The sequence below is a fragment of the Odocoileus virginianus genome, chromosome 27, assembly GCF_023699985.2.
Source record: "Odocoileus virginianus isolate 20LAN1187 ecotype Illinois chromosome 27, Ovbor_1.2, whole genome shotgun sequence".
NCBI classification, from domain to species: domain Eukaryota; kingdom Metazoa; phylum Chordata; class Mammalia; order Artiodactyla; family Cervidae; genus Odocoileus; species Odocoileus virginianus.
In genome coordinates, this window is record NC_069700.1 from 29,282,183 (window position 1) to 29,307,785 (window position 25,603).

A 25,603-nucleotide genomic window follows, 5' to 3' on the forward strand; every position below is an offset into this window, starting at 1 on the left:
TGCCATCTGCCTAGCTGGGTGACCTTGTGAAAGACACTCAACGTCTCTGGGCCCAGAGACAACCATGTTAAAGGCAAGCAGCTGAATCACACCATCCAGGGAAAACTCTTCCAAGCCAACCTTCCCCTTGGCTTAGGAAATGAGCCTAGAAATAGAACATCGTGAGAAAAGAAGGGGGCCCTTTTGATGAGAAAACTCATTCAACCCCAGGCTGAATGCTCCTTACCCCCTGATAATTAGAATCACCTGGAGAGTCTTTTAAAAACACCAAAAATACTAATGCGGGGGCGGGTAGGGTCCCCCTTCCCAGAATTTCTGATGTAATTGATCTGCCCGGAGCCCAGGTGTGGGAATTTTATAAAAGCTTCACACATGTCTGACATGCAGCCAGGGCTGAGAGCCATAGATATGACCTAGATAATCCACTCCCTAGCGATCAAGAGTTGAGGTGATTTTAATTAATGAAGAAGATGGGAAGAGATTTGGGGGAACCAGACGTCTAGGTCTTTTGGCATCTAGACCTGAGACATTCCTTGGGGTCCAGCCCAGGAGGCTGGAAATAGGATACTGCTCCTGACTCTGCTTCCCAGTGAGCCTGGGCTGAGGCTGGGGCAGAAAACATCCATCAGGTCACTGCTGACTCCTGAGACCTGGGCTGAGCCCTGTTATTAAGGGAGCCCCGGTGCGCTGGGGAAACAGCCCCGTAAAGCATGATGAGGGGGTTGTGTGATCTGTCCTCCAGTGGGATGTGTACTGGGAACTGTGGAGAGTGGGAAAGAGGAGAGATGGCTTCTCTCTGGGAAGGTAAAGGAGGGCTTCTGCAAGCAGGAGACTGGAGCTGAGGCTTTGAAGGATGTATATGAGTTTGCCTGGTGGAAAGCAGGAGAGGTAGCAGCATTCCTAAGCAGGAAACAGGAAACAGCAAGTACTGTGTGTCTGGCCCAGGGGCTGTTCCTGCGCAGGGGGCTCCCTGGGTGCCCAGCGCTGTACCAGGCTTTGCTGGGATACCTCGGAAGTGGTGCCCGCAGGAGAGCCAGGGCTCATCCTTATACTTACAGTGCGGCTGGGAGACACACAGTTCAAAGGGGATTTCAAGATGGTTCCATACAAAGGGAATTCCAAGTAGGGTCCCTAATAGGCTTGTTAGTTATCTGGGAAGGCTGCTTGGAGGTGATGAGTCTGCAGAAATGGACAGCACACAGGAAGCAGGTGACATTACAGGGGACTGCAGTAGCTATGGGCAGGGGAGAGCAGGAAGTCTGCATATTTGATGATCCAGCCCCTGACATGGTCTGGGGTGTGGGTGGGGCAGGGAGGCCCCTGTGATTGAGGTCCAGGGAGGTGCCTGGGCCAAGCTGCAGCAGACTGGGCTGGGGCACAGAGTAAGTGTCACTGGGCTGAGTAGAACCATTCTCAAGTCTTTAAAGTTGAAGAAAATATTTTAATGTTTAATCAGGCCTGGACTGTATTCCTCTTTATACCAATGCAATCATAAAATACAATTTTTAATGTCTTTTTGTGGCAGAAGGAGCCCAGCAAGGCAAACATGTCTAGAGCCCAGGAAGGTCATAATGCCACCCTGGGGCAGACAGCTTAGCTGGAGATTCTAAATCCCTAGATCATCTTCCCAGCCCTACCTTTGATTAACTGTATGTCTGGGGGCAAATCACCAATCTTCTTTGAACCTCAGTTTCCCCTTCTATGCATGACCAGTTGCTTTAGTCGTGTCCAACTCTTTGCAACCCTATGGACTATAGTCCACCAGGGTCCTCTGTCCATGGGATTCTCCAGGCAAGAATACTGGAGTGGGTTGCCATGCCCTCCTCCAGGGGGATCTTCCCAACCCAGGCATTGAACATCTCTTGGGTCTCCTGCATTGACAGGTGGGTTGTTTACAACTAGTGCCACCTGGGAAGCCCTTCCCTTATGAAACCAGGGGCAGCTGACTCAGCTCATAAACAGTGCTCTCTGCGGGGTGCCACCAACCTGGGGTCCATAGAGAAAGGTGCTCTGGAATGTGCAACAGGATGGAAGGGGCTGCAAGAGTGAGGACTCCGCAAAATAGGAGGCATGAAGCCACTTTTTAAAAAGGCAGCTCGGATGAGAACCTTAGTCTTAGCACTTGGTTAAGTGATTGAGGGCCATCTCTCAGCTTCAATATCCCCATTCCCTATACATCCCATCAAGTCTTCTCACTGATACAAAGAGAGCCACTCAGTTTGGAGTGCTGATAATACCCTTTTCCTGCACAATCTATACAGCCCGGTTTGCATGCTCCTTGACACCCCGCCAGCCCCAAGGCCCAGGATCCAGCTCTGTCCATTCCCACCCTGCACGCCCTGCACTCAGCTGTCTAATGCTGTGGCCAGCACTGGTGGGAGGCCAGCCGGTGCTTGTCTGTGATGCTGAGCAGAATCCCAAATCCTTCTCTACTTTCCCCCCAGGGCCCTTGCTGGGCTCATCCTGGCCTCTTCCCTGTGATGCTCCTTTGTCCCAGCTGCCCTCTCAGAGCAGTATGGCTACAGTCAAATGCACGGTCAGTCTCGCAGGTGCTGGGGTCCCCAGCCCAGCCCAGCCCCTGTCCACTGGCAAACTCTGTAGGCTATGCCCCTCCTTCATGTGTTGGGTACACGTGGCAACCCCAGTTTCCAGCAATCATGAGACCAGGCGCAGCCGGGGCCGTCTCCACTAGTGGCCATCCAGCCTCGTTGGTTGATATAGTACAATCCTCCCCTTCCTTCAAGACCCAGAAGATCACGTGGTCTTCTTGCACCATCATCTCTGTGTAAGGAGCATTAAGAATGTGTCTTGGGTTGAATCATGGTTCTAAAAGATAGGTGCACTGAGGACCTCAGAGGTAATAAGGACCTTGAAATGAGATCATCCTGGATTAAGCTGGGCCCTAATCGCCAGGTGTGTCCTCATAAGCAACAAAGAAAAGGCATCATCTCCCCACACCTCCTAAGACACAGAGGGGCACAGGGAAGACCTCCACGTGAAAACAGAGGCAGAGATTGGAGCGATGTGGCCATGAGCTAAGGAAGACCAGGGATTTCAAGGAGCACCCAGACACTGGCAGAGCCAAGGTGGAATTCCTCCCAAGAGCCTTCAGAGGGTGCACGGCATTGCCGACACTTTGATTTCAGACTTCTGGCTTCCAGAGCTGAGAGAGAATCAATTTCTGCTTAAAGCCACAGAGTTTGTGGCAATTTGTTAAGGCCACCCCAGGAAACTACTGCAAAAAGGGTCATGATTTACATGCCTGTGTTCTGCTCTCTCTGTTCTTTTTTTCTCTCCTTATTTTTTAAAAAATCTTTTGGCCGCTCCACCTGGCACATGGGATCTTAGTTCCCCAAGGGAAGGAACCCATGCCTCCTTCAGTGGAAGCAAAAGTCTTAACCACCCGACGACCAGAGAAGTCCCTGCTCTCCCTTTTCCAGTCTCCCTTACTACAGCGATCCTGTTCCACTGGCCTGCTTGAAGACCCCGTGTCTAGATTCAGTCAGTTCAGTTCAGTGACTCAGTCATGTCTGACTCTGCAACCCCATAGACTATATATAGCAGGCCAGACCTCCCTGTTCATCACCAACTCCTAGAGCTTGCTCAAACTCATGTCCATTGAGTCAGCGATGCCATCCAACCATCTCATCCTTTGTCATCCCCATCTCCTCCTGCCTTCAGTCGTTCCCAGCATCAGGGTCTTTTCCAATGAGTAGTTCCTCACATCAGGTGGCCAAAGTATAGGAGCTTCAGTTTCAGCATCAGTCCTTCAATGTATATTCAGGACTGATTTCCTTTAGGACTGACTTGTCTGATCTCCTTGCAGTCCAAGGGACTCTCAAGAGTCTTCTCCAACACCACAGCTCAAAAGCATCAATTCTTCAGCGCTCAGTTTTCTTTATGGTCCAACACTCACATCCATACATGACTACTGGAAAAACCATAGCTTTGACTAGATGGACTTTTGCTGGCAATGTAATGTTTCTGCTTTTTAATATGCTGTCCAAGTCGGTCATAATTTTTCTTCCAAGGAGTAAGCTATTTCATGGCTGTAGTCACCATCTGCGGTGATTTTGGAGCCCCAAAAAATAAAGTCTGACACTGTTTCCACTGTTTCCCCATCTATTTCCCATGAAGTGATGGGACCAGATGCCGTGATCTTAGTTTTCTGAATGTTGAGCTTTAAGCCAATGTTTTCACTCTCCTCTTTCACTTTCATCAAGATGCTCTTTAGTTCATGTTCACTTTCTGCCATAAGGGTGGTGTCATCTGCATATTTGAGGTTATTGATATTTCTCCCATCAATCTTGATTCCAGCTTGTGCTTCATCCAGTCCAGCATTTCGCATAATGTACTCTGCACATAGGTTAAATAAACAAAGTAACAATATACAGCCTTGACGTACTATTTTCCCAGTTTGAAACCAGTCTGTTGTTCCATATCCAGTTCTAACTGTTGCTTCTTGACCTGCATACAGATTTCTCAGGAGGCAGGTAAGGTGGTCTGGTATTTCCATCTCTTGAAGAATTTTCTAGTTTGTTGCGATGCACACAGTCAAAGGCTTTAGCATAGTCAATGAAACAGAGGTAGATATTTTTCTGGAATTCTCTTGCTTTTTCTATGATCCAATGGATGTTGGCAATTTGATCTCTGGTTCCTCTGCCTTACCTAAATCCAACTTGAACACTAGGAGGTTCTCGGTTCATGTACGATTGAAGCTTAGCCTGGAGGGCTAGAAACCTAGCATTACTTTCTAGCATGTGAGATGAGTACAATTGTGCAGTAGTTTGAACGTTCTTTGGCATTGCCTTTCTTTGGGACTGGAATGAAAACAGACCTTTTCCAGTCCTGTGGCTGCTGCTGAGTTTTCCATATTTGCTTGTATATTGAGGGTCTAGATTACCAACAACCATAAGACCATCTTACCTTTATTGAGTGCCTGCTGTGAGCCAGGGAACATCTGGATGTTTGCATCCTAACAGGTGAGAAAGACACGTGTGAGAAGTCGTGTGTGATCATGAGTAAGGTCACAGTAGAGCTAGGACCCACTTTCTAGTCATGTGTCCCCAGGCAGGTGATTTAACCACTTGGTGCCTCAATTTCCTCATCAATGAAATGGAGGTGGGAACAGCCACGCCCACCTTCGGGGTTGTCGGGAGGATTACCTGAATCAGCCACAAATGACACTTGGGGCACCATGCCGGGACTCAGCCAGCCTCAGTCATTGTCTATCACTTCCCCACAGCTCAGGGGAGGAAGCGGAGGCCCAGGCGGGTTATGTCACTTTCCTAACCCCAGCTAGCAGATGGCCTGGCTGGAGTTTACTCTAGGTTTTTCTGACTTTGAAGCAGAGGCGCTTTCTAGTCTGACACAGTGTCTCCTTTTCAGGAACTTCCTGGAGACTTGACATTTAAGCTGAGGGGAGGCATGACGTGACCTGAGCTGCTTAGCAGGGCTTCTTGTCAAGGGGCGGCAGCTGGGGGCTGTTCTGCTTGTCAGTCTAGAACCATCACTCCTGGCCACCACCTGGCAGAGAGCAGAGCCTCAGAGCTGGGCTGGGGCCCAGGAGGTCTCAAATTACAAGGAAGAAGAAGGTAGAGGCAGGGACTGGAGGCAGGGAAATGGGAAGATGAGGTGTGAGTGGTCGTGGAGGATTGGGGGAGCCAGACGCAGAGGAGCAGGAATGGGCCAGGTGTGCGCAGTGGTCCTCTGATGGCACAAGGTGGCCCAGCATCTCAGCCAGTGAGACCTGTTCCCATAGCAACCTGAGAAACAGGTGTTTAAGGAGCTGCTGGAGGATGCAGCCCAGAGCGAACAAAGGGTGTGAACACCAGGATGGAAAGACACAGGAGATTCCAGGCCAAGGAGAATCACAGTCGTGGAAAGTTGAGAGCCAATGAAAATGAGATGTGGGGACTGAATGACGTGGTTCCTGCCTGTCAGCCTGCCAGGGTAGCTGAAGGTGGGGATGACAGTCCTGGGCAGAGCAGAGGCCGAGGGGGAGAATATGACATCATTGTCTCCATTGATGCTCAAAGTCATGAGATGTCTAGCGCTCCCGATAGGGCCTCCTTGGAACCACAGGATGCTGTTTCTTGAATGATCCGTACCAACGTCAGCATCAGAAGGAGGGACATGCACTGCGCCACCAGACTTGCCAAGGACTGAGGCTGCGGATTCACAGCAGGGAGATCTGGAGCTCCGTGGGGGCCGAGGGGGTAGTCAGCAGACTGTTCCCTAAGGTCACTGGGCTGGACCCCTGGGAGTCCTCACTGACCTAAAAATGACCAGAGGCCCCCCTGCTCCTCATGCCCTCAAGTTCTCCCCCTCACAGGTCGGGTCTTCAGATGCCAGCTCAGCTGGTGAACAAGTGAGTTCAGGCAGGCAGTGGCGGTTATTGTGAGAATAAGTCCTCGGATTCCAGGCTTTCACAAAGCCCTGTCTGCTAGGTCCCTGAACTGGTGGAATCGACCAGTTGTTTTGACCTGGAAATACCTATTCCAGCTCTGGGAGAAGAGGAAACAAGAGAAGCTGAAGGGGAAGGAGGGAAGGGTGGGAGGAAGATGGGAAGCATCACTGGGGAGGGGAGGGTAAGGGGGAGGTAGGGGAGAATCAAGCTTTTTTTTTTTTTTATAACCACCTTGTCTCTATCCTTTGTGCACACACAAGGGAGCTTATCATCAAGTCCACTGTGTGGGGTGGAGCATGCTTTCGGACAGGTTATTGGGTCCCTGAAACTGTGTCATCAGCACATGGGATGCTTGGGGACATAAAGTTTGCTAAATAAGTGTGAATGGTGGGCCTCACTGATTCTGGGCACTTGCACCCTCTCGCCAGCCATGCCTGCAGACATGGGGTCCCCTGTTCACCATCTTCCTATGGGCAAATCTGCTCTGGCTGTGGGTATGCGACAAGTCATCTCACAGAGGGCGTCTCTTGATGTGATACAAAACTAAACAGCGGTCTTTCGAAAGGAGTGCTGTCATTTTCACCCCCACTGTAGAGCAGGGAGCTTCAGCCAGCTGCCCTGGGCCATGCTGCTGTTGATAACATAGAGGGGATTTGAATCCAGGCCAGCTGCCTCCAGTCTATGTTCTGGACTCCACGCCATGCTACCTCTACAGGGCAGCTTTAGTGTATCAGGAAGAGATTTTATCTGTCAGAGTAACATCCTTTTCAGAGATCCCCATGGCAGCACCCCTGAATCCCACAGGTCAGTTGGAAAACATCCAATGATGGGCTGCTTGTTACTTTTCCAGGAGGCCAAACCCATCTTCCCTGAATTTGGAGTTTTGGAAAAAAATGTTTGCATACTGAGCCCCAAACTTGCCTCCCTGTCCCCTCCTGCCGTGGCTGAAATTCTAGAACCACCGAGAAGTCTGTCCCTTCGGCCTGCAATCCCTCAGATATTTGCAGGCCAGCTTCCTCCCTGCACCTGAAGACTCAGATGGCACAAGTAGGGTCCCCTGGTCCTTCAACCCTTCCTCCTTCTCGGCCATCAGCTCCTATGCTCTCACTTGTCAGGCCTGGGCGTGCTGGACATGCTCAGTTTTGCTAGCATTGCTCTCAGTCCGCTGTCTGCTGGCTTAGGGACTCTCTAGGTGTGAGCTGCCACTCCTGGTCCTCGGCCTCATCTGTAGAGACATAGATTAGCTCAGGCGGCTCTGATGCCATGTCCAGCTCTGACATTGCAGCCGGTACCTGCATGCATTCTCCACTCCATCCCGTCTCCTGCCTGTAACGTTCCACCCCCATCCAGATGCTCCCTGAAGTGGGCCCGGGCCTGGCGGTTGCATATGTCAGAGCTGAACAGTTAGAGCAACGGGAGGTGATGTGGGGGCCAGAGCAGGAGGAGGGTGCAGGTGCTGAGGTCAGGGCAGATGGGGGGTGGGGGTCATCACAAGCTGCTCGACCTTCCAAATGTCTCTCTCTCTCCTCTCTCAGGGAATTCTGATGAGAGCAGGCAGAAAGCAACCTCTTCAATCATTGGCTAAGGTGGCATAAACACTTGGCAGAATTCCACTCTTGGTTTCTGTTGCATGAGGAGGGCGCTGTGTTTCTTAGAGGCGGGCCCACCCTGCCTGTGGGCCCCAAGCCGGCATGCCCCAGGGGACCGAGCTGGCCGGGGCAGGGTAGTCCTGGGAGGGATTCCACTGGGACGCTGGGGATGTGTGGCAGGTGAAGACACGGAGGCCTGGGCACCTGCTTCAGGTGACAAGGGGCCCATTGTCACCGCACATGATAGTTTCGAGAGAAACCTCTGCCAGTGAGAATTCAAACGGAAGGGGCTGGCTCTGAGGTGAGAAGTCTGTCCCTCTGCCCGAGGCCGGTGGGCACTGGCTAGCAGGAACCCAGCTATAAGGACGACCAGCTCCAGCGCTACCAGAGGGATGAGTGAGTGAATGGTTTGTGGAGGTGTGGGCAGGGCAGCGGGACCCACTGGGGCGGGTGCACTCCCAGCACAAGGCCGGGGACAGTCACCATCCCTGGGGACTGCAGAGCAAGCGGAGGGGGCAGAGGTACCACCGAGAGCCACAGCCGGGGAGATGGGCCGTCCCGCAGGAGCTGGGGCCGCTGGACACAGCCGCTGCCAGATGGCCACAAAGCCGATGCCATGGCAGGGCGGTGGGGAAAATGCCTTGCCTCACTCTCCAGGCTCCTGTCGGTGCCCCTGGAGACCAAACCCAAGAAAGCCAGAGCAAAGGGGAGTCTGAGAAATGCAGTTGGTGGGGCCCAGAGTGCAGGGGTCTGAGCGGGAAAGCGAATGGATTGGAGAAGGGGTGGATCCACGGAGAATAGACAGCGTGAGCCAGTGATGAGAACTGTTTTCGTTTCCTCCACAAATTGGATGGCTTAAAACAACAGGAAGGTGTCCTCTCCGAGTTCTGGAGGCCACGAGTCTGAAGTGAAGTCTCTGGTGCGGTGCCCCCTCCAGTGCTCTGGGGGACAATCGTTCCTCCCCCTTTTGACTTCTGGAGGCTCCAGGTGTCCCCTGGGCGGTGGCAGGAGCGTTCCGATTTCTGCCTCTGTCCTCAGTGACCGTCTCCATTATGTCCTTGTATCTCCTCTTCTGTCCTTCAGAAGGACACTTGTCATTGGAGCTTGGGTCGAAGATGACCTCATCGCCTTAACTGAATTACATCTTCAAAGCCCCCCTTTCCCAAATCAGGCAGCGCTCACAGGTTCCGGAAGTTAGGAGGTGGACTTGTCTTTTGGGGGAGTGGACCACTCAGCCCATTTTAATGGTCATCTTGGGTGAGCGCCTATCCCTTCTCGATGTCCCCTGCATTTCAGCTGGCCAGAAGGGAAGGAAGGGCTGACACTATTTCCAGTTTACAGATGAAGCCAGAGGAGAAGAGATGTGCCCGAGAGGATGGGAGTAAATAGCAGAGGCGGGAGGGGAACCTGGGGGTGTGGCTTTTCTGTGCCACGTACCCCTCACCCCCACCCCAATCCAACTGACGTAGATCAGCCGACTCTCAGCTTCTCAGCACTCCGTCCACTCGTGTCGTCATATCGTTTCCACTCTGTGGTTTTTTCCTCTTTGGACTTCAGGTGCCTAGATGTGGTTGAGTCGCATGCCTCACTGGTTTTCTATGAGCCACTTTTATGTGGTTGTTTCATCACTGTCTTTAGTAATGGAGGGTATGTGCTACTCCCAGGAAACAGTTCCCCCATCCCACACCCCTGATCCCCCCGAAATGTGAACCCCCGCCCCGTCACTCTGAATCCTGGTCATTTCCCTTAGCTTTCCTTTCTGTGTGGTTCTACTGCATGTCTTTCTCATAGTGTGTCTTTTTCTCTTAAATTATGAAAATTTCAAGCATCCAGAAAAGTGTAGAACGTAGTGTATTGATAGCTGCCTCGCTGTGTGTTAAATGCAGCTGGTCACTGTTGAGCACCAACTCTGGAACTGAACCCCACACTGGGCACAGGTCAGGGAGGTGGCAAGCCTGCCAGCCGGCACGGTTAGAACATGTCAACAGGGCATTACGGGACCTCTCAATAAGGCACTGAGGTGACACATGTAGGGAACGTCGAGAAGGGACAAGAGCTCACCCGAGATGACCATTAAAGTGGGTTGAATGGTCTACCCCCCCCACAAAGATAAGCCCACCTCCTAACTTCTGGAACGTGTGAATGCTGCCTGATTTGGGAAAGGGGGTCTTTGAAGATGTAATTCAGTTAAGGCGATGAGGTCATCTTCGACCCAAACTCCAAGTGCTTGGGGTAGGGAAGAAGAGCAATGGGAGGAGGACTTGTTCACTTCTCTTTTTCTGACACTGGGTGGGAATTTCTGGAAGGCAGAGGCCAGATTCAAAGAGGTTTGTCTCTGAAGCCCCCCTGCCTGGCTGAGAGCAGGGCCTCAGTAAGTAGAATTGATAGGATTAATAACAGGGTTTCTGGAGTAGATGCTAAACCTCCCATTGCAGGTCAGCAGAGCCTGTGGTTCACTCAGGAAAGTCATGAGCAAGGTTTGGGGTTGGATGGGTGGAAGGGTTCGCAAGGCAGCCCATGCCATATCTGATTCAGGGGAATCATTCCCAGATGAACCCATTATATCCCTTTCCATGTGGTGATATTTGCATTGGCCTGAGACAGATGCTCTCTATGTGTGTTCTAATCCTCTCACTAGGAGATCCTTCAGGCCAGGCTCTGGGGATCTGAGGTCAGGTCCTAAATCAGATTTGGAGATTTCTGAAGCAGAAGCTGTCCATCCCCTTTAGATCAGGTCCACCTGTGACAGCCACAGGGTCTCTTCCACCGTGATGGGAGATACCATAAGTCAGGTCTGTTTCCCCTATCAGCTTGGGGCATCCTAAGGTATCTTTCACCTGAGAGATTTTCCTGAAATCGGAGGTGGGAAGTTGACTGGGAGTCCCCTGAAGATAGGAGCTGTATCTCTCCAAAAGACTGGACCATCTGTGAGGCTGGGGTGGCTTTTTTTTTTTCATGAGAAGCTCCTGCAGTGAGAGCTGTCTTCTTGCCATTGTGCAAGAGAGAAGGTGCAGTTTTCCTTCATGCTTCTAGAAAGCAGAGCTGGCCCCCTGCCTCCTGACCCTGAGATGTCCTTGAACAGTGCAGACCTCTCTGAGGCATCCTTGTTTTCTCTTCTTACCTCTCAGCCTGGAGATCACTCACTTGGGGAAAAAAAAAAAAGTCCTTGTTGCATCTCACTGGACTTTGCCAAGAGTCACTTACTGTGTCCCCCAGACACTGTGTCTCCAGCTCTGAGCTTCTGAGATGTGAGCATGACTGGACTGCGGTGGGGGGGTGGGGGGCACAGGCACAGGAGGGCATGTCATGTCCTGTAATCCAGACCTTGGCTCCAGCTCAGAGCCTGCTACAGTGTCTGCAGGCTGAGTGCAGTCTCTGTGAACATGAGCAGCTGGGCCTGCTCCCCGAGATGGGATCTGAAGGAAGCTCTTCCCCTCTGGCCACAAACTGATGTCAAATAAAGGACACCAGGGACCTGGGGGCGCAGAGGGGAAGGGGAGAGGGCCTCATGTTTGGGCCATACACACTATCATCATCACCATCATCATCATTGTCATCTCATTCAAATTTCCAGCTACTGAGATGGGCAAAACCTATGTTGTCCTCATTTTGCCAATGAGAAAGTTAAGGTGGAGAGAGGAGTGGCTTGTCTGGGGTGATCTGAGTGGCAGAGGGCTTCCCAGGTGGCACTAGGGGTAAAGAACCCACCTGCCAATGCAGGAGATATAAAGAGATGCGGGTTTGATCCCTGGGTTGGGAAGATCCCCTGGAATAGGGAATGGCAACTCACTCCAGTATTCTTGCCTGGAGAATCCCATGGACAGAGGAGCCTGGCAGGCTACAGTCCACGGGTTGGATATGACAGCACGGCCCATGGAGATGCAGAAGTAGGTGAGAGCATGTTCTACCTGTAAATCTCATGCTGTGCTCAGCCCAAGACCCTGTGGCTTAGCCTCTAGAAGGAGTGATCCTGGTAGATGCTTGAGCGGGATCCTCTCCTTTCTGTCCACATCACATCATAGTGAAGACACCCACTCTTCCAAGGCTTTGGATGTGTGGCCAATGGATGTCTTCCAGGTGGGTGTCCTGATCCTGCACGTCCTGATTATATCAGAGTCTCCTTAAAGATGGGGCTGGGTCTCTGTCCTCAGACTGGGAGCTCTCCAGGCCAGAGCTCTGCTTCTGCCTTCTGGCCCTTCCCCTAGAGCAGGGGTCCCCAACTTCTGGGATCTAATGCCTGATGATCTGAAGTGGAGCTGATGTAATAATAATAATAAAAATGAAGTGAACAATAAATGTACTGTGCTTGAATCGTCTGGAAACCATTCCCCACCCTACCACTGCAGTCCATGGAAAATTGTCTTCCATGAAACCAGTCCCTGGTGTCAAAAATGTTGGGGACTGCTGCCTTAAAGGAGGTGGTAGTTATACCAGGAAGACCTTAGATTAGTGCATTTATGGTTCTCCTGGTTTTCCCTCTCTTTGGCCATGGTGTCTGTTCCCTGGGGTGGTTTTAAGGTCATAAAAGCTCCAAACTCAGATTTGAATGGGTCTGCAAAGGTCATCCCATTTATTCTAGTTCCTGGATCCTTTCAGAGAAATTCCACACTCAAAAGATGTGCTTTGTGGCTAGAGAGACAGTGCCCAGCTCACAGCTGGAATCTGACTTCTTCTGTGACACCACTCTCTCCTTTCCATAAACTGGGTTTTTTAGAGCACTGCACTTCACGACCACCACCCTATTCTCCAGCTACTGTCCCTCCCCAGCCTTTTCTTCTCCAGGCTAAAGCCTCTTATTTCCTACAGGCACCTTTCTGAAGGAAGCAGGGGGTGAGTGGGAAGTCACTGCCTCCCTTCTCTGGGTGGCCCTTCTGAGCCCCCTGCCGCTCCACCTGCCCTTCCTCCTCTCTGTTCCACCCCCTCCAGCCTACTTCTCCCTTTGAGCCCCTACTGGGCTTCCCCACACCCCTGGTCACTGCGGTATATCTCTTAGGTCTCAAAGTTCCCATAAATGTGATCATCCTGGGAATTAATCCCCCCAAATTTCCTGAAGCTATTGGCTATCAGATCCGATTCAAATTCTGCATCAGGAGAGCCCAGACCTTTTTGTTCAAGTAATACTCTAGTTATTTCAATTAACTAATGCCTTATGTTGGGTCCCCCAGATGCAAACCAAGGTAAGGATTTGAGGGTAAATAGACTACATGGGGATGAACTCAGGAAGCATTAATAGAGAAATGGGGACATGAGAACAGGAAGGGCAGGAAGCCAATGTGATGTATGTTAATGACCAAATTACTGGTTTGAACAACTGGGACTCAGTCCCACTGGGGAGCTCTAGGAGTGTATTAGTTTCCTGTAGCTGCTGTAACAAATTCCATAAACGTAGTGACTTAAAAGAACAAATGTATTACCTTATAGTTCTATAGTGCAGAACTCCACACTTGTTCACACGGGGCTGAAATCAAGGTCTTGGCAATGCTGCCTTTCTGAAAGCTCATGGGCAGAATCCTCTCCTTGGCCCTTTCCAGATTCTAGAGGCTGCCCACATTCATTGGCTCATGGCCTCATCCTTCAGATGCAGCCACAGAGTTTTTAACACTGTACCACTCTGACCTCCTATTCTGCCTCCCTCTTCCACATTTAAGTATCTTTTTGATTGCATTGGACCTACCAAGATATTCCAGGGTTATCTCTATTTTAAGGTCAGCTGATTAGCAACCTTAATTACATCTGCAATCTTAATTCCCCTTTGTCACATAGCCTAACATATTCACAGGGTTAGGATGTGGACATCTTTGAGGAGCCCACCAAAGGAATTTATATAGATCACATCTCAGAGTTGTTCCACACAAGGAGTGAGAAAGTGAGAGTATTTATCCACCCCCATCCAAGACTGGTTACAGGGGAAAGTAATTTCTCAGCATTTCTTGTCTGTCTGCCCTAGCCCAGAGAAAGCTTTTAGATAGAGTCCCAGATGCTTGGAGTATGAAGGCATCAACAAGCATGGGAATGGTCCTGAGGTGATATGGGCCACTCATCAACAGAATCTGCTACAATTAATTCATCTATTTATTCATCAAAAATATGAATGTCTGATTTGGCCAGGTCGTTACCAAGTCCCAGTGAGAGAATGATGAAATTGATGCCAGTCCCTACTCTGTGAAGGGGAGACGCATAGAAGATGGTTATAACGTAGTGTGGTCTGTTTAGCATAGGCCTGAACCAGAGTTATGTGGTCTGGAGTGTAGATCAGGGGTAGATCAGAGAAGGTATCCTGCAGTGCTAAAGCCTGAGTCCACATTAAAGGACATTTAGGAGTTGGCCAGATCACAGGGGCCGGTTACTGTTCCTGATGGAGGAGATGGCATGAACAAACACACCTGGGGAAGCAATGGCATGATGCATGCAGAGAAGATGGAGTGGAGTAAGCAGCCTGGCTTACAACACTTGGCGGGGACTGTGGGAACTCCTCTGCAGAGCTAGGTGGGGAGTGGTCATGGAGTATTATCTCCCACCGGAAGAGGTTGAGCGCTATCTTATAGCAAAGCGGAAACCACTGAAGGTTTTGAGACAGGAAGAGATATAGCCAGATGGGCATACTTGGTAGGTGCCTCTGTCCCTCCCTGGTGTATGAAATAGCAGGGCTGGAAGAAGGGAGCTATTGCAGTGGTCCAGAAGAGAGAAGAAGAGCCTTCAGATTAGGATTCTGGTTGCAGAGGTAGAAAGATTATCTCTGTGTTCTAAAGCCAGCTGTGTTTGTAGATGAAACATTATTTAGGATGAAGTGTGACTTTGACTTACAGAAAATCCAAATTGGACAATAGAAGTTTATTCCATTTTACATAAAAAGCCCAGATAGGCTACTGGGCCTCCTTCTACCTTGTTGCCCTGGTAACTATGGCCTCCATTTCCAAGCTCACCTCTTGGCCCAAAATGGCCAGTGCAGCTCCAGCCGTCACATCTACATTCCACATACCAGGAAGGACCCACCCAAACTTTCTATGATTCTGACACTAATTCCAATGTGTGTTTTTTTTTCTACCCCAAATTTCTCAAAGTCAGCTGTGTGTTCTACAACTCAATTCTGACACAATCTACTTGGAGATATTAATAGTTTCAGATCCCACAGCTTAGGGCTCAGTCCTACAAGACTGTCCCCCACTTCAGACACCAGCTGTAAGTCCAGTTTGTTTCCTGCACTTCTGAGCAACTGACTATTGATTAGAGGTTCCCCACAGTCCTCTCCTTGGATTTCATTAATTTGCTAGAGCAGCTCACAGAACTCAGAGAGACATTTTACTTCCTAGTTCACCAGTTTCCTATAGAAATATATACATAACTCAGAAGCAGCCATTTGTAAGAGGTGCATGGGGCAAGATGTGTGGGAAGGGGCGGGGAACGTCCATGTCCAGTACCAGGTGTTCACCAGCCTGGAAGTTCTCCAGACCCTTCTCACTGAGGATTCGTCATACGTGCATGATTGATTCATCTTTGGCTACCAGTGATTGATTCAGTACCACTCCCTTTCCAAGAGGTCAGGAGGGTATGACTGAAAGTTCAAGCTCTAACCAAATGGTTGACTCCTCTAGCAACCAGCCCCCATCCTTAGGTGTTTTCCAAAAGTACCATTAACAGAGCAAAAGATACCTTTATGACTCTCATCACAGGAAATTACAAAGGATTGTAGGACCTCTGAGCCAGGACCAGGATGAAGACCAAATTATATTCTAATAAGAGTGTATCACATTTTCCTGTAAGGACCCTTCTTTTTTTTAACTTTTTATTTTGTATTGGAGTATATAGCTGATTAACCATGTTGTGGGAGTTTCAGGTGGATAGCAGAGGGACTCAGCCATACATGTGTATGTATCTATTCTCCCCAAACTCCCCTCCCATTCAGGCTGCCACAAAAGATTGAACAGAATTCCCTGTGCTATACATTAGGACCTCACTGGTTATTCATTTTAAATATAGACATGTCAGTCCCAAGCTCCCTAATTGTCCCTTTTGTGCATCCTTCCCCACTGGCAGCCATAAATTCATTGTCTAAGTCTGTGAGTCTGTATCTGTTTGTAAATAAGTTCATTTGTATCATTAGGACACTTCTTATAAGTTGCATTTACCCCTACCACTTACACCTCTATGGCCAGAGCTCAGTCATGTGGCCACACCTAGTTGCACGAAGGGCTGGTAGAAGCCTTCTTTCTAGAAGCCATATGCCCAGCCACAAACAAGGGCATCGTGGACTCTGGAAGCAACTGGTCATGATGAGGTAATAGTGGCCACGTGCATTGTGACCAGACTGGCCTGGCTTCCATTCTTTGTTACTTAGACTCTTCCTCTGGACCTGGGTGCCCTTCTCCATAAACAGTGATGTAGGATTTTTGTGAGGACTTAAAATAATGGACACAAAACGTTATAAACTGTCAGGTGCTGTCATCTGTGAGATATCCCTGAGCTTGTATGCACTGTGGTCCCGTTGATGAGTTGGAACTGCTTTACCAGGATGTCAGCAAAGAAGTTTGGGATGGAAGAGGGAAGCGAGGAATGTAGTGTTGGGGCTTTTTCCAGACTGAGAGGGCTTAGGGCAGGGAGGCTGTGAATCGGGTACTGAGGGCACCTGGGGGGTGTCCTGGAAGGGGGTCCCCATATCTCTGAAGGAGACATCTTCAACCAAAGCCCCATGGTTGTACCTGGAATTGGGCAAGAGAGTATGAAAGCAGTTAGATAGCTTCCCTCATAATCCAGTCATCTTTGGAGCCTCCTCCATCATCTGACCCCACAAAGCTTCCATCCTTGGACCCAACCAAGGTGAAGATTCCTTGCTGAGGTCCTGTTTCCTCTCTGTGGGCAAATGAAATCATTGCTTGGTTTAGCTGAGGTGCCCTTAGCTCCTTGTAGTAATTATTGCTCTATCAGTGAATGGAGAGGTTTTAATTTCACAAGGGTGTGTGCAAATCGTGCATTTTGCATTTACTCTGCCTTAATCAATACTGTAAGAGAATTAAGAGGTCCCAGCAAGCCTTGTGATCTTACCTAAGCTAATAAAAAATGAGCGTACATAACTACACATATGACCTTAGCTAATGTACTTGTCGATAACTGGGGACCACATGTTTCTGTCTTGTACCACATTTTCTCTAGTTTATTCAGTTATTGACTAAAAGCATGTGTGTTTTTAGTGGCAGGGCCAGTCTATCATTTCTGCTACAGTTTCAGGTTTTATGTCATCTTCATTCATGTCAACCTGATTACTTTGCATTTCGATCTCAAGTCCGGTCATCAAGAATCTCCATCCTCTCCCCTGCCTGTTTTTTCTCAACACTTACTGCCTTGTAGTAATCTCTATTTTGTTTAACTCATTTATTCTCTGTCTCTCCTCTGTTTTGTCTCATTTATTCACTGCTGTGTCTGTCCTTGGTGCCTAGAGCAGTGCCTGGCACATGATAGAAACTCAAGAAATTATTTGCTACTGGAAGGAATGAAATCACCTGGTATGATGGTTGTGTACACAGAGTGGGCATAGTTTCTAACGTCACTTTTGGCTCTAAAATTCTGTGTTTCCAGATGCTGGGTATATAGTGTATGCTTGCCCCAGCTGGTTGATTAAATAAATGGATGAATCAAATGTTACATTACAATGATGGAAAATAATGTCATGTTCCATCCGATAGCCTCCCTTCCCCCCTAGCTGTTCTGCAGACCCAGCTGGCCAGAAGGAAGGAGGCATGGAGAACAAGCATATATTCTCTGCCCTTATCTCTCCAGCACACGGCCAATTTTTAAAATAGCATTTAATGACCATTGCATAAAGATGTCACTGCATCAGTGCTGTCCCCAAGCAGCTGGGAGACTGTGAAGCCCCCATGTCTTTCTGCGACATCGCTCCCAGGGACCGCAGAGGGGGCTTCCTGGCCCAGCTCACCTACTTCATTTGTAACCCAACTCCCAGGATAGGGTGTTCTGCTAAATACACCGGTTCCCTTATCGGTCTCTCCTATGGTAATGCTCTTGCTACACAAGCCAGACAATTAGAGGTAATTGGGATAATCGGCATTTATTATGGCAATTTGCATTTCTACAGCAGGCAGTACAGAATTTACCACCCAGCTTGGGAATGTGCTTTTTGGATCTGCGGTGAATGCAGCTCTCCATTCTGACGTGCTTTTTAGAGCCCACAGGATTTGTCCCTCCTTTGCTCTCCTTCTCCTTAGGGCCGCATTAGGTGTGAATCTCCCCAGCCAATCAAAGGAGAGCATGCAAATTAGGGTCTGGGAACTAGGGAAGCCTCACTTCCATCACCTGGGACCTGGGGAAGAATCTACTGCCTGGAAGGAGCCCTGGGTCTATGGCCAGACCCCCTTGTGACTGATTTTTCACTACATTGACCAGATGTTTGACTTAATTGGCAGAATTGTTTTGCTGTCTCAGCTGAGTAGCTCAAAACTCAAGCCTGCTGTTACGTGATGGCTCTCCACACACAAGCCCCAGGGGCTTCTGAACACAGGGGCTCCTGCTCCCGTCTGCAGCCAGCTCCTCTGTCATGAACACTTCCCTTGTGCCCAGCTTCTTGGGTATCCGCTTGTCCCTCTCATGAATGAGGGCAGCGGTGTGCAGTGACCATAACTGTCAGCTCTCTACTGGGTTGGAATCACTTCTCCACCAGTTGTTAGCTGGGTGACCATGGGTTCCTTAACCTCTTGGTGCCACAGTTTCCTTATCCTTAAAGTGGAGATAACAATAGCAGCTGACTCTAGGATTGACATAAAAATCAAATGAGAAGGACTCCCGAGGTGGTCCAGTGGTTAAGATGCCATGCCTCCAATGCAGGGGGCATGGGTTTGGTCCCTAGTCAGGGAATTAAGATCCTACACGCTGTGCAGTGCAGCCAAAAAAATAAAAATGTTAACTTTAAAAAATCAAGTGAGCATACATTTGAGTCCTTTAGCAGAAAGCCAGAGACAGACATTAGATGCTCTCATTAAAATGTCCTCTCTCCGGCCACTCTACAAGCCTTCATTATGGATTTTCATCAACTCATCTACAAGGTACACAGTTCCAAGGGTCCCCAAGGAAGCACAGATAAGTGCTTTACCAATTTGGAGAAGGGAGAAATTGATCTGGGTGTGGAAAACACGTAGATTTTTCAAGGGAAAGAGGTAGCATTTGTTCTGGGCCCTAAAAGACTGATAAGATAGGACTGAGAGGGGATGGAGGCCGTTAGGAAGCAAGAAACGGTGGGCTGTGCATCAAGACAAAGGGCGCATGTTTGTATCTGTACCTAAAATATCTCTATTTACATAAAAAATGTTTCCAATTTCACTGCAATTTACAAACAAGTTATACATTACTCACATCCTCCCCAAGTCTCTTACCTTATCCCATCTATCACCCCTGGGCAGGGATACCAGGGGGCCTGTGTCATTCTTTTCCATGCAGCTCCTCTGGTCTAAGACTTTACTCCTTTGACAGTTCCATCATAAACTCTTGTCCACTTTGTTGAGAATGTGGCAGCCAAGCTGGAGATATAGTTCCCTTGGATTAATAGGGAAAGAGGAGTGTCAGTTGATGGGGGCAACAGATCACTAGACTCTTCAGAGCCCCCAGCCTGCCTGCCTAGGAGAAGAACCTGGCTTTCCTTTTTAGGGAAGAAGCAATCTTTAGCCACTTTCCATAAACAGGAAAGATTGCTTCTGTTGCAGTTGGCCCTATGGGTTCTTAGAAAGCATGTGTGAAATAAACTAAAGCATTCACTGCAGCCTCTTTTCACCCAGCATTTCAATTAGGTAAAGGTGAAGTTGCTGTTATAGAGTCCTGAGAGAGTGGCTTAAACAAGAGGAAAGTGTGTTTTACTCTCATATAACAGTCTAGTTGGTTCAGGCTGGTGGGACTACTGTGATTGACAGAGTATTCAGACCCAGGTTCCTTCCATCTTGTGGCTCAACTCTCCCTGAGCATTGTGCTCATTTGCATGGTTGGAGCTGTGTGGCTGGCACATTTGCTTTCTAACACGTGGGGACTGGAAAGAAAAGCTAAGATTAAAGGCTCTTCCTTAGAGCAAGCAATGCAGAAGTTGCACTCATCACTTCTTCACACTTTCCTTTCAAAATACAAGATCACAATGTCACACCTCACCCTACAAGGGGCTGGGAAATAGTCTCTGGCTAGTACTTTGTGCCCAGTGGAGTCCTGGGAAAGGGATGGGTTCTGTTAGCATAAGGAATCTGAGTGTGAGTGTTTCTGCTCTGACTGTTGAGGAAATAGAGGCAGCTGAGAGTTATTTCCCATTGCTCTGGACCATCACCTCCCAGTGAAGCCAGAACTTAGAGCCCAATTATGCAGCTGTGGTGTGTGCTCAGTCGCGTCCGACTCTCTGTGACCTCGTGGACTATAGCCTGCCAGGCTCTTCTATCTATGGAATTTCCCAGGCAAGAATACTGGAGTGGGTTGCCATTTCCTAGTGGATCTTCCCAACCTAGGGATTGAACCTGTATCTCTTGCTTGTCCTGCGTTGGCAGCTAGATTCTTTACCACTGCACCACCTGGAAAACCCAGGACAGCTGTAGAGCTGAGCACTAAAAGGAACATGTGTTGCTGTTTTCTGAGATGGCTGGGCTTTTGCTGCTCTTAAGCAGGACCTCATTTCATGAGAATGTCCACTGCCCAGCCCTCCCTGCCTCCTGCACCAGGACCAACTCTGCTCACGTGGAGGAACAGAACCAAGTGTCAGCAAAACCTCCCTTCTGGTGAACCACCCATTCTCTGCTCTAACCTGATACTGGTTCACGTTTGCAAAGCGGTTTCTGTGGTTTTATCTGTTCCTCGTGGCTACCCTAGGATGAAGGCTGGCAGATTTTCTCCATATCATCAAGGAGAAGACAGGCTCAGTGAAATTAGATGTATTCATTAGGATAAGCTAGTTATGCTTTAATAACAAGCAGCCCCTGATCTTGGTGCCCGAACACAACAGAAGTTTACTTCTTACCCATACAAAGTAAAAGGGGCCTGAGAGACTCTTCAGGGCAACTGTCTTCCATGTGGTCCTCAGAGATCCAGGATGATGATGGCTCCATCTTCTTGTAGATTCATCATCTGGAACATGAAGCCAGCTCTTTGGTCCTCAAAGCAGAGCAAGAGAGAGACTAGGTAATCATGTCTGATGATGATGCACAGCCTGCTCACATTCCATTGTGACATAGTCACAGAGCTCACAGACCTGCAAGGGAGCTGAGAAGTGTTGTCTGAAACTGGGAAGAGATGGGTATGGGTGAACATTAGACATATTGAACACAAGTGTTTTGCTTAAGATCTCACGGGGAATAATGGCACAAAGCTTTTTTTTTTAAATGATTTCAAATTGTGGTGCTGGAGAAGACTCTTGAGAATTCCTTGGACTGCAAGGAGTACAAGTCAGTCAAGCCTAAAGGAATCAACCCTGAATATTCATTGGAAGGACTGATGCTGAAGCTGAAGCTCCAATACATTTGGCCACCTGATGAGAAGAGCTGATTCATTGGGGAAAACCCTGATGCTGGGAAAGATTAAAGGCAGCGGGAGAAGGGGGCAGCAGAGGATGAGATGGTTGGATGGCATCACCAGCTCAATGGACATGAGTTTGAGCAAACTCGGGAGATAATGAAGGACAGGGAAGAGTACTGCAGTCCATGGGGCTGCAAAGAGTCAGACACAATTTTAAGACTGAACAGCAACAGCAAGCTTTTTAAAGAGTTTTCTCATTTCGGATGTAACCCTAGTCTGATAATAAGGCAAGCTCCACCTATTTTTTTTTTCCTAGGAATAACAACAAATAATTACCTTTGTAATTATGATAAGATAATCATTTGGGGGAGAAAAAGGTTAATTCCATACCCAGAAACTTCTTGTGAGATGCTAGGCTTTCTTGCAGAGCAGGCAGCTTACTCATATTTCAAGGCCCCAAATACACATAATTACAATCTCTTTTTTTGGATTAGAGCCGTGGGAAAGCCCTCTTAAAATGCACACTTTCTCTTGGCTTGGAGACAGGCATGTACAACCATCATTCATTCACACCTCCATATGGTGATGGTATTCTTAGTGGGCAGAGACTGGGAATCAGAACAGGTATGTTTCAATAGGGGAAGACGGGGAGGAAAAAGAAGACAGGGAGCGGAGGTGCAGAAGGGAGAGAGTGGGATGCCCAGAGGGGAGAGAGGCTGACCAGTCTAATCCTTCACTGAGTGAAAAACAGAAGGGGCTGTATGGTTGACCTGTTACTGGCTAGAGAAAAGCAGGTACGGGGTGAGGGGAACTCTGGAATGCCATTTTTCCCCAGGTGCAAAATTCCTCTAAGTAAGCATTAAGTAGGGCTGCCTTTCAGACTTGTTCTCATGGCCTTGACCCAAGGAACAGAGCTGTTCCTTCTTCATTCTTCTTTTTCTCTTCCTCCTTGGAGGCACCCATGAGCCTTGAGCTCTGGACAACCATTTAATAATGATGTAACCACAGAGAGGCTTTAACTCTCTGTTTTCATTTTCTTCACTTGTAAAATGAAGATGAAAATATTCTCTCCGGAGTTCTTGGAGAATCAAACGTGCAAACAAAGGTACAAGGTTTTTTGTTTTGTTTTTTTTTTTTAAACTATAAAGAGCTGTGCAAACTAAGGGGTTACCATTGTACTATCATCGTCGTCGTCATCATCCTCACCATTATTTTACTCCTGTATGTGAGAGCAGAAGACACAAAGATAGCAGCAATTACTAGTATCCAGAGTAGTTATCAAGTCTGGCTATTTCCAGCTTAGGAAACAAATTTGTCAGCATGCCTGAGCCTGATTTCCTTCAGCCTCTCTTTCCTCGATCCAATTCCCCTGGTATGATTTCATTTTCTTCTGACTCTCTGTGCCTCCTCTTTTTAGTCTGAAAAGAATTCACACTTCTGGATATCTGGGTTAGATTTAATCCTGTACAACAAATAACCAGGGCTTCCCAGGTGGTGCTAGTGGTACAGAACCCGCCTACCAATGCGGGAGATGAGGGTTCGATTCCTGGGTCGGGAAGATCCTCTGGAGGAGGAAATAGAAATCTACTCCAGTATTCTTGCCTGGAAAATCCCATGGACAGAGGAGTCTGGCAGGCTACAGTCTATGAGGCCACAAAAAGTAGGACATGTCTGAGTGCCTGAGCGCGCGCGCGCGCGCACACACACACACACACACACACACACACCCCCCAAGTACTGTGACTTAAATAACACTGATGTATTGCCTTGCTGTGTCTTGTAGATCCTCTGCTCAGAATCTCATGTGGCTGAAATGAAGGAATTCTTACCTGGAGGCTCAGTTAGGAAGACATCCGCTCCCAAGCTCTCTCAGATTGTTGTTACCTGTTGTTACTTGTGTCTGTAGGACCGAGGCCCCTGCTCTCTTGTTGGCTGAATCCCGTAGCTCCTAGAGCCTGCCTGCCTGCCGTCCCCTGCCACATGGCCCCTCTACAGCATGGCAGTTTGCACCTTCAAGGCCAGCAGGAGAAATCTCTTTGATCTTAGAAAGGGCTGAATCCCTTTTAAGGGCTCACCTGTTTAAATCAGGCCCATGCAGTATAATCTCCCCTTTGATTAACTCAAAGTCAAAGTCAGTTGATTAGGGACCTTCTACAGTAACATCCACAAAACTCTTATGTCTTATAATGTAACATAATCATGGGAGTAATATGCCAGCTTGTTCAAAGTCCCCATATTCTACTTCCTCACTCTGAGGGGGAGGGAATTCTACAGGAGCTGAGCCTCTTGGAGGCCATCTGAGCATTCTTCCTACCACAGTATCCAAGAGGTTTCAGTTCAAGCTGAACTCTATTCCACAAAGATTGGGTCTTCTCTGGTACCCTAAATATGAAAGACGCAAAGAAGCCTAGAAGCAATAATTGTTGGAGTGGTTATCTTTGCCTGAGGTTCCTAGAAATGAGAGCCTGGGGCAGGGATGAAGTGCTGATGCTTATTTAGGAGGTACAGTCCCAGGGCAATGAGAGTGAGGGCAAAGGGGAGAAAGGCAGGGAAGGATGGGAGGCATGCATGGTGATGGGGCACCGTCATTGTGATGGCCATGGCTTCACAGCAGCCCACAAGGGAGCATCAGACAAACCTGCTTAGCCAGGCAAAACTTCTCTGGACAGGTTGTGTGGGAAATCCATCCTTTGAAGGGAAGAGGCGATAGAGAAAGCTGGCTGTCTGGCTTTCTCCTATCTTCTGCTTTCCACTGGCCCCTTCCTGGAGCTGCTCTAGAAGCCAGGTCCCATGGCCTGGGGTGTGATTCCAGGCCACGCTTGTCTGCATGGAAGTGTTCTGCCAGGGTGGTGACTGAGCTGCAGCTAATGATCTGGGAGGCAGGTGAGGCCGGGAGACCACGGTGTGTTTGGTAGAGTGATACACGCTAATCCCGTGGTGATGCAAAGGCAGCCACTCACAGAGGAGGGAGGGCAAGGGCAACGGAGAGCCCCTGCTGTGGTCCACGTGGAGGAAATGGCTCAAAGGCTGGAGCAATGATAACATGGTGTATGAGGGGAATCAAGATATTTATAACTACTTTTTTTTATCATAGAGGTAGTACCTTTAAATAAAGAATGGACACAGTAAAAAAAAGTATGAATGATAAAATGAAAGTCTTTTTTATGCCCTAGATTTCCAAGTATAGTTCCCAGAGAAACCACAATTTTTTTGTGACCTTCCAAAAACTGTCTGGCTTATAAATCAAAGATAGGTGGGTAGATAGATAGACATACAGACAAAGTGTGTGTCCTTTTCTGAGTACATATAGGATCTCATGATACATTAGGTTTTGGCAACTCAGCATTTCATATATAGATGTGCTATAGGTGAACATTTAAATCCTATAAAGTCTTTGTTGTGAACAATTCTGTAATGAAATCCTTGTATCTACTTCTTTGTGCAGATGTACAAGTATCTATGTAAAATTAACTTCTTAGATGTGGACTAGTGGATGTCGTTTGAATTTCTGTAGGTATTGCCAGAGTGTCTTCCAGGAAATCTATCCTAATTTGCACCCCCTCTCCCCACCACCCCAACAGTATTTGGTTGTGCTCATTTGCCTATAGCCTCACAGCACTGGATATTAACCGTCTTTATCACCCTCTCAATGGAAGATGATATTCAGATGTTTTCATTTGCATTTTCTTAATTATGGAAAAGGTTGAGAACATTAGATAATGAGGGGATTTTGAAGTAATGAAGTTCTGACTTTTCCCCTGCCCACTGGATCTAGCAGTCCATCCTCTTGGTCTGGAGCATCCCAGCTGAACAGGGTCACTCCTAACAGGATGACATGGAGCAGAGAGTTAGTCAAGCACAAAAGCTCATGGGGACTGAGGGTTAACCTGAATCAGGGGGAGGCTGGTGGATGTTTGAACCTGATGAATGATGGATGGGGCTTACATACCTATTGACTTTGAGCTCTGGCATGTCTGTGACAACCTTGACATTAGTTTGCTCTAGAGGATAGTCAGTATGAGTGACTTTCTGATCCTGGACATGAAACTTGCCCCCAGCAAATCAGACCCTGTAAAGGATCAGTAAGTTATAGCTTCAAGCCCTTCTGCAAAACACCCAGTCC

The 25,603-nt window shown here is 48.5% G+C and overlaps 1 protein-coding gene and 1 long non-coding RNA gene across 3 annotated transcripts in view; one reads left to right on the top strand and one right to left on the bottom strand.

The window, feature by feature from the left end:
* Positions 1-25,603, top strand: part of LRFN2 (leucine rich repeat and fibronectin type III domain containing 2) — a 200,172-nt gene that overhangs the window by 107,587 nt on the left and 66,982 nt on the right. The window lies entirely within an intron of this gene.
* Positions 15,876-21,839, bottom strand: LOC110146758 (uncharacterized). 2 transcript variants are annotated; one of them, XR_002316634.2, is made up of 3 exons: positions 20,987-21,839; positions 19,377-19,536; positions 15,876-16,694 (listed from the first exon to the last, which is right to left on the bottom strand). It is a non-coding gene; the product is annotated as an uncharacterized lncRNA (long non-coding RNA). The 2 variants fall into 2 exon arrangements; XR_002316633.2 differs by lacking the exon at positions 15,876-16,694 and adding an exon at positions 18,049-18,234 and having other exon boundaries at positions 20,987-21,838.